The sequence below is a fragment of the Artemia franciscana genome, chromosome 9 (genome assembly GCF_032884065.1).
Source record: "Artemia franciscana chromosome 9, ASM3288406v1, whole genome shotgun sequence".
Lineage (NCBI taxonomy): Eukaryota > Metazoa > Arthropoda > Branchiopoda > Anostraca > Artemiidae > Artemia > Artemia franciscana.
The window spans coordinates 24,740,541-24,750,119 of NC_088871.1; positions in this window are offsets into that span (position 1 = coordinate 24,740,541).

The following is a 9,579-nucleotide window of genomic DNA, read 5'->3' on the forward strand; positions in this document are numbered from 1 at the left end:
TTTTTTTTTTTTCTTTTTAGTTTTTTTGTAGTTTTTACCTTTTTTTAGTTTTTAAGTTTTTTTTTTACTTATGTCCTGGTCGTCATTTATACTCCCTGTGTCCCGGTCGTCATTTGTGTTCCGGTGCTTTGTTGATGGTGATTGCTAATCGAACATTCCTTGTGTCCCGGTCGTCATTTATATTCCCTATGTGCCGGTGTCCCGGTCGTCATTTGTGTCCCGATGTCCCGGTCTGTAATTTCGTCAGTCGAAAACATGACGTCAGTCGACACAGAAACATGACGTCACCTGACAGATCCACAGACAGACAACTTATATATATATATATATATATATATATATATATATATATATATATATATATATATATATATATATATATATATATATATATATATATATATATATATATAAAAATAAGTTGCCACTGTACCGGGAATATAAATGACGACCGGGACACAGGGACACAACTACAACGGGGACGCCGGGGGCACAAGCGGGATATATATATGACGACCGGGACACAGGGATTGTTCGAATAGAAATTACAGACCGGGGACTAGAATATCGGGAGAGAGCTCATTCGAAAAGAAATTTAAAGTTAAAGCTAGCCTGTTTCGCCAAAAGTTGTCTAATCATAACTTTGAGACTGTCATTTTATTTAGTATAGCTAAAAGATATAATAACGATGTCGTTGGACATAACATGACCTTCCCAAAACCACTGGAGGAAGGGCCGTATGTTACTAAATTTGCCCATTGTTTACATATAGTATTTGTTATAGATAAGCCTATCGACATTTTTCAGGGGAAGGGAGATTTTCTGGGGATGGATTTTCTACGGGAAGAATTTTCCATTGGGATGGAAGTTTCCCGATTTGAAATTTCCAGGGGAAGTTTTACACGGGGGAATTTGCCAGAATTTGTACTAGAAATTTATTTCATTTATCTTACTTTCTCGTTGGCGATCCCCTTTTATATTGGAGATGCTTGGGAGACATTGCCTGGGGGGGGGGAATTTTAAGCAGAGTTAGAATTTTCTGAGGTATTTTTACGGGGAAAATATCGCAAGGAGAAATTCTGCATGAGAAAATTTCCATTTGGGGGGGGGGTAGGTCTAGGAGAAATGGGATAATCCTCCTAATAGTAATAAGTATTAAGTGTTATTATTATTATAATAATGCTAATGTAATAACACTTACTATATAATAGTAACAAGTATTACTAGGTAATAAGTATTATTACCCTAATAATACTCTTTGAATACTTATTAATTGGTTGAACCCCTACGATTCAATTGTCTTAGCTATTGGATAATCCTAGCTGTGTGAAATGATTTTACTGGATTAAGAATTTCTTGAGTATATCAAATATTGATTCAATGTGTCTTGATTGTGAATCAAAGGTATCTTTAAATCTATAAACACTTCTCGTTTTAGTACGGATGATCGCTTTCTAAATAAATAGAAAACCAAGCCATGAATAATACAGTAAAAGACTAATTTCTAATCCATATTCCAAACCAAGCCCATTTTATGGCATCCGTTAGTCTTGTCAATGAGGTTGTGACGTTAAAACTCAACAGACGGGTTAGAAGAATAGCAGGGGAAATCTGGAAAAGTTAGACTCTGCTAAAATTGACTCTGAAAATGAGTTAGTTTCATACTCCCCTTTTTAGTCCGAGATCCCCCCCCCCATTTCCGTGAATTAACTAAAGTTTTCAAATAGTTACCTTTTTTGCGTACGGCATTTAGGGCATATGAGAAAAATGACAATTTTACTTGAACGCGTTTTTTCCATTAAACTACGAGGAAATGTTGGTGAAACAACAAATCCAGTCTACACTCATAGTTGGCGTCAACTAACAGCTCAACTACCTTGTGTCGTTTACAACAGCCTATTCTTGCATTTTTCTGTCTTTCTTTTTTTCTTAATCGGAATGTAAAAATCAGGTACGTAAGTTTTTTTTCAAGTAAACAGGGCTATTTTCTTTGCAAAAAAAAAAAAAAAAAAAATACCGTATATGGCTAGGATTCAAGTGTGGGTATAGCCGCGTGGATCTTGATTTCTGGTCGAACGAAAACAAAGTTAGGCCTGACTATTTTCTAGACTTTTGGTCGGCAGTGATGATTTCTATGCAAAAGATACATATTTTGTTTTAAGTATGGGTATATTCAATGTAGCAGCAAAAAAAGATTAATTTTGGATGAGCCAATATTCAGTTTTGAAAGCAAATGAATAAACTTTTTCAAGGAAGCCTTTCATGCTGCATCAGAGGTTGAATCTCTGATTTTGATGGTTTTACGGAGTTTTACATTAACCTAATGTGAAAGCATTTATTTAAGTGTGACACATTATACTTAACTTAATGTAAAGGCTCGTCTTGATTGACATCATTCACCCTACCATTAGCAGGGCCGGTTTCAACTGGACAACCAATTATAGCCATCGGAAGATTCGGAGGCTGTCTAGTTATACAGGCTGTCCAATCATAGCTGCCGGTTCAAAAATGATCTACCGACAAAAAATTTTGCTGGTAGGGTAAATGATGTCAATCAAGACAATGCTTAACTGGATAACTTAGTATAGAATTACGTACATAATATGAAAGACGCTTAATTCTAAACCAGACTTTAGTGTGAAATATTGTGTCCTTAATGTTTTTCTTTTTTTCAGATTTAGGTGTCAGAGAGGGAACAGAAGTGAATGTGACGGATGTGACTTCTCTTCTTCCATGTATTTTCAAAATCTACTTTGACTCTCCAATGACATCTTAAAATATATCTATCGGATAATATTTTGCTGTTGATTGTAATTCCTACGGCTTTCAAAATGTGTTTTTATTATTCATTAAATTATTGCAACTGATTTTGATGTTTTATATTGCTTCGATGCCAATTTTTTTTTTATTATTGAAACATTAGCCCTTAAAAGTACTTACGTTGGCTCAAGAAATTAGAATTCTGTCGTTCAATTTTTCTTCTTCAATGTCAAATCAATTAAGAACCAATGGATTCTCAAACCTTAGAATAAAGAGTGAGCTTAAAAAAATTACTATCCATTTCCAGCTCATTATATGCAGCGAAAAAATGAAAGAATGTCATCGTGACTAATGTGTCGATGAAAAAGATGTCTAATATACCAAATTTAATTCGAAAATAGATTACTGTGGCAGTTAAATTGTAGTTGTGGTAGTAGCGTGGACGTTTTGTCTTTTGGTGAATTCGACATCCTCTTCATCATCCCCTGAAAGCTCCAGTTTAATACCCTAAGGTGTTTCTGAGATACACCCTTTTTACAAAATTCATACACATAGTGTGTTTTAATTTGGTTCAACACTCAACTTCGAACATTCCATGAAAACTTCACATGTATAACTTATAGCCTTTTTGGAGACCAAGGATCAAACGTGTTCCAATTAAAAATGTAAACAATGGGCAAATGGTATGACTTTCTATCCTTCCTCAAAGAGGTAAAGGGTCATGTTATCTTTAGGGGGAAAGTCATTGGACTTTTCATCTATTCTGAACAAGATAGCTTTCCCAACTTTCAATTATATCAATTCCTAATGTTTCTTATTCATCAAGAAAACTCGTTAAAAATTCGTTTTATGCTTGAATTTTTGTGCCAAATACGAAATTTAATGTCATTAAATTTAATTTCTTTCTGCTCAAGACAGCTTCGCTCTTTACTTTTATTAAAACACTTTCTTTTTATTCGAATAGTTAATATAGTTGTAGAACCTCACAAGATGTAGCAGTCGTATCGGTTATGATAGTAGGAATAGTGGCAGCATGCGCAAAGGGCTTTTTGGTTGTTTCAAAATCCCCCTGAATATGCCCTTGGTCAATTGATTATCGTCCATAAATCTCCAACTTAATACCCTCAGTCACTCTTGAGTTTTCCCCTTTTGACAACCCCTCAACATTCTCTTAAAGCTTCACTTGAATGCATATGGTGCTTTTGAACAGCAAAAATCAAACATAACCTTTTTCCAAATAAGAAATACTATGTATAAACAATGGGCGAAATGTACAACTTACAACCCTTTCTCCGAGGGTCTGTGGGGGATCGACATCCCCACATACATAGTTACTTGACTTTCCAACTATGTTGTTCAAAATGATTCATATCAGATTATTGGTTGTGTTTGGAGAACTAATAGGCTTGGGGGGGGGCTGCTTGCACTCCAATTTCTTTTGACTCTTAAAAAGGGCACTAGAACTTTCTGTTTCCAATCGAAGGAGATCTGTTAAAAGTTCTTACTATAGTGCTGTGTTGTCTGTTATATTGCTTGTATCTCTTTTGAAAACCTGTGTGCATATATATTTTTTCGCGCCATTGAACCTCCCCCCCCCGAAACGTTTTCCTAACAGGTTCAACTTAATACCCTTAGCCTCACTAGTTACAGCAATCGTAGTAGCAGTATTAGTAGTGGCACAGTGTTTTTGGCTTAGTTCAGAATCTGCCACAATATACCCTGAAAGTTCCAGCTTAGTAATGGCAGCTGTTCCTGAAATACACCCGTCTGACAATCTGCATGCTCATAGTTCGTTTTGACTTGGTTCAACATCCACCGAAACACTTCCTAAAACTTTCACCTTTATACGCTCAGCTTCAGTAGTAGCAATGGTTGTAGTAGTAGCATTAGCGGCAGTATACACATAGCACCTTTGTTTTTTCAACTCACGCTGAAAGTTTCAACTTATTATCATAGACCGTTCCTGAGGCATTGCTGATGGTTGCTCTTGACAATCTGTATGCGCATAATGTGTTTTGATTTAGCTTAACATTTCCCAAAATTCTGCCTTAGTAACTTTAGTAGCAGTAGTAATAGTAAAAACAGTAGTAGTAGTAGCTGTAGAACTAGTAATAGCCCTAGCTTTAATAGGCATAATGCTACTAGGAATTACAATAGTAACAATAGGCAAATACAGTAACTATAGTAACAATGATGAAAACAGTGTGCAATTATATAACTTACAGCACTTGCCCCAAGAACTCTGGGGACCTTTGAACTATGCTGAACAAAATAGCTATCTGAAATATTTTCAGTGGATGTGCTTTGGGGAATTGATGGTTCAAAATAGCCATTGTTTTAATACTTAACTAGCTGTTGGGGTGGCGCTTCGCGCCCCCCCCCAAGGCCCCCCGCGCGCGTAAGTCGTTACGCGCCATATTAGTTACGCGCCATTGTAGTTGTGTCCCTGTGTCCCACCTGTGAATATAGATAGATTTATATATGTGTTTCAAACTACGTAAAACATGCGAATATACAACATTCTTGGCTTTCCCATTGTCTGTGCATATACAAAGCCTTATGTACTAATAATGACGTCATATGCAAACGCTCTTTTTACAAACAAACAAACATGCATACACACAACTCGTTTTTATATAGATAGATATAATACAAATTAACTGCGTAAAACTTGCGAATATACAACATTCTTCGCTGTCAAATTGTCGCTGCATATAAATAGATTGTCAGGTTTACCGACCCTCGAACATGCAACATACAATTGTCCATGGGAAAAACAATCAGTATTAAGATCTATACCACATTTTTCTAATGATTGACCTTGAGCTTTGTTAATGGTGATTGCAAATGCTAATCGAATTGGGAATTGCAATCTTTTAAATTGAAAAGGCAGATCCGTTGGAATCATGGGAATGCGAGGAATAAGAACAGCCTCACCCTCAAAAGGCCCTGTCAAGATTGTGGCCACTATTAGGTTTTCCATTGTTTTTTTTTACGGCAAGTCGCGTGCCATTGCAAAGCTTTGGTGGGTTGATATTTCTTAAAAGTATTATTGGTACGCCTATTTTTAGTTGTTGCACGTGTGGTGGAAACCCTGAAAGATCCACGGAATTTAAAAATTCAGATGGATAATTAACCGCTTCATTTGGTTCCAAAACTGTGTCGACTGACTTGTAAAGGACTGCCTGGTCTCGAATCTTGGTCAAAACAATATTGTTGATTTCGTGGACGTCTATATTTTGGGGTGCAAGAATCGCTCTTTCACTTAGCCATTTATTATTTTTATAATTGTTTAGAATATTCAGAAATACTTTTTCAATCAATTCATTTTTGGACGTCACTAAATTACAGAAATCAGCAGGTAGTTGTATACGTCCTGAAATTGAGTCTACTGGGAGCTTTCCGTTTCCAATTGCCAGCAATTGATCTGAAAATGTTTTTACGTGTGCCCATAAATTAGAATTTTTCAGGCAAGCATTCATTTCGTCTGCAGGGGTTGATCTCGGTATTATAGATAATGTTTGCCTGAAATCTCCCGCAAGCAATATTAATGTGCTGCCAAAGGGTTTCGACTTCCCTCGCAAATCTTTCAAGCATTGATCCAGAGCCTCGAGCGATTTTTTGTGTGCCATTGTGCACTCATCCCAAATAATAAGTTTGCATTGCTGCAATACTTTACCCATCCCAGATGATTCGGAAATATTGCACGTGGGAGTTTCTGTAGAATGCAAATTCAGAGGCAATTTCAAAGCGGAATGTGCTGTTCTTCCACCAGGCAGCAATGTTGCGCCTATTCCGGACGACGCAATTGCCAACGCTATTTCATTTTTTGATCGAATTGATGCCAGAATCAGTTTTATCACAAACGTTTTACCAGTACCTCCTGGCGCATCCAAAAAGAATATTTCTCCAACGTTGTTATCGACACAAAGCATTATCGTATCATAAATGTCTTTTTGTTCCGACGTTAACTAGGAAATGTTATTTTGTACACACGACAATAGATCACTCGTACTGTAACTTTGTTCACGATCCAATTCTACACATGTCGAAACAGCAGCGATACGGTTAGGTGAAGGCATTCCCAAATCCTGAAGAGGTTTGTTTGCCATACGTACGCACAAATCTTCTATAATAAATAAAGTGTAAATTTCTGATGTAAAATCAAAAGTCATATCTGACGTCTCTAACTCTTTTCAATGGAGTATATCTTCGGACATTCTTGACGTATATTTTTCCCATAACTCTGTAGGAGCTGATGGAGAGCAAGTTGTTAAAATGATGCCAAACAATGCACGAATTTGACTTGGGGTTGACGTTTCGCACGCGTCATTGATGCAGTTATCCCAGTGTTGGTCATTCTCCAATAAATTTATTTATTGGAAAATTCACCATGCATGGCCAAAGGAAGGTGCACAAAGCAATATCCTGAGTCGTCAATATCTAGCGTCGTCCGGAATAGCCGCAACATTGCTGCCTGGTGGAAGAACTGCTCATTCCGCTTTGAAATTGCCTCTGAATTTGCATTCTACAGAAACTCCCACGTGCAATATTTCCGAATCATCTGGGATGGGTAAAGTATTGCAGCAATGCAAACTTATTATTTGGGATGAGTGCACAATGGCACACAAAAAATCGCTCGAGGCTCTTGATCAATGCTTGAAAGATTTGCAAGGGAAGTCGAAACCCTTTGGCAGCACATTAATATTGCTTGCGGGAGATTTCAGGCAAATATTACCTATAATACCGAGATCAACCCCTGCAGACGAAATGAATGCTTGCCTGAAAAATTCTAATTTATGGGCACACGTAAAAACATTAAAATTAACTACAAATATGCGTGTCCGATTGCAAAACGATGACTCTGGTCAAACATTTTCAGATCAATTGCTGGCAATTGGAAACGGAAAGCTCCCAGTAGACTCAATTTCAGAACGTATACAACTACCTGCTGACGGAAAGCTCCCAGTAGACTCAACTTCAGGACGTATACAACTACCTGCTGATTTCTGTAATTTAGTGACGTCCAAAAATGAATTGATTGAAAAAGTATTTCTAAATATTCTAAACAATTATAAAAATAATAAATGGTTAAGTGAAAGAGCGATTCTTGCACCCAAAAATATAGACGTCCACGAAATCAACAATATTGTTTTGACCAAGATTCGAGACCAGGCAGTCCTTTACAAGTCAGTCGACACAGTTTTGGAACCAAATGAAGCGGTTAATTATCCATCTGAATTTTTAAATTCCTTGGATCTTCAGGGTTTCCACCACACGTGCTACGACTAAAAATAGGCGTACCAATAATACTTTTAAGAAATATCAACCCACCAAAGCTTTGCAATGGCACGCGACTTGCCGTAAAAAAAAAACAATGGAAAACCTATTAGAGGCCACAATCTTGACAGGGCCTTTTGAGGGTGAGGCTGTTCTTATTTCTCGCATTCCCATGATTCCAACGGATCTGCCTTTTCAATTTAAAAGATTGTAATTCCCAATTCGATTAGCATTTGCAATCACCATTAACAAAGCTCAAGGTCAATCATTAGAGAATTGTGGTATAGATCTTGATACTGATTGTTTTTCCCATGGATAATTGTACGTTGCATGTTCGAGGGTCAGTAAACCTGACAATCTGTTTATATGCAGCGACAATTTGACAGCGAAGAATGTTGTATATTCGCAAGTTTTATGCAGTTAATTTGTATTGTATCTATCTATCTATCTATCTATATAAAAACGAGTTGTGTGTATGCATGTTTGTTTGTTTGTAAAAATAGCGTTTGCATATGACGTCATTATTAGTACATAAGGCTTTGTATATGCACAGACAATGGGAAAGCCAAGAATGTTGTATATTCGCAAGTTTTACGTAGTTTGAAATACATATATAAATCTATCTATATTCACAGGTGGGACACAGGGACACAACTACAATGGCGCGTAACTAATATGGCGCGTAACGACATACGCGCGCGGGGGGGCTTGGGAGGGCGCGAAGCGCCCCACCAACTAGGTGTTGGGGTGGCGCGAAGCGCCACCCCAACAGCTAGTATATATCTAAATATATAAAAATAAGTTGTCTGTGTGTGTGTGTCTGTCGAGTGACGTCATGTTTGTGTGTTGACTGACGTCATGCTTTCGACTGATGAAATTACAGACCGGGACATCGGGACACAAATGAGGACCGGGACATAGGGAATATAAATGACGACCGGGACACTCAAAGAGAAAGCGACCGGGACAAAAGGAATGTTCGATTAGCAATCACCATCAACAAAGCACCGTGACACAAATGACGACCAGGACACTCAAAGTGAAATTACAGACCGGAACACAAATGACTACCGGGACAAAAATGACGACCGGGACACAGGGAATATAAATGACGACCGCGACACGCAAAGAGAAATTACAGACTGGGACAACGGGACACAAATGACGACCGGGACACAGGGAAATAACAACAACGGGGACGCCGGGGGGCACAGGGGGATATATAAATGACGACGGGGACACAGGGAATGTTCGATTAGCAATCACCATCAACAAAGCTCAACGGCAATCATTAGAATAATGAGGTATAGATCTGAATACAGATAGTGTTTCTCATGGACAATTATATGTTTGCGCCCCACCAACTAGGTGTTGGGGTGGCGCGAAGCGCCACCCCAACAGCTAGTATATATCTAAATATATAAAAATAAGTTGTCTGTGTGTGTGTGTCTGTCGAGTGACGTCATGTTTGTGTGTTGACTGACGTCATGCTTTCGACTGATGAAATTACAGACCGGGACATCGGGACACAAATGAGGA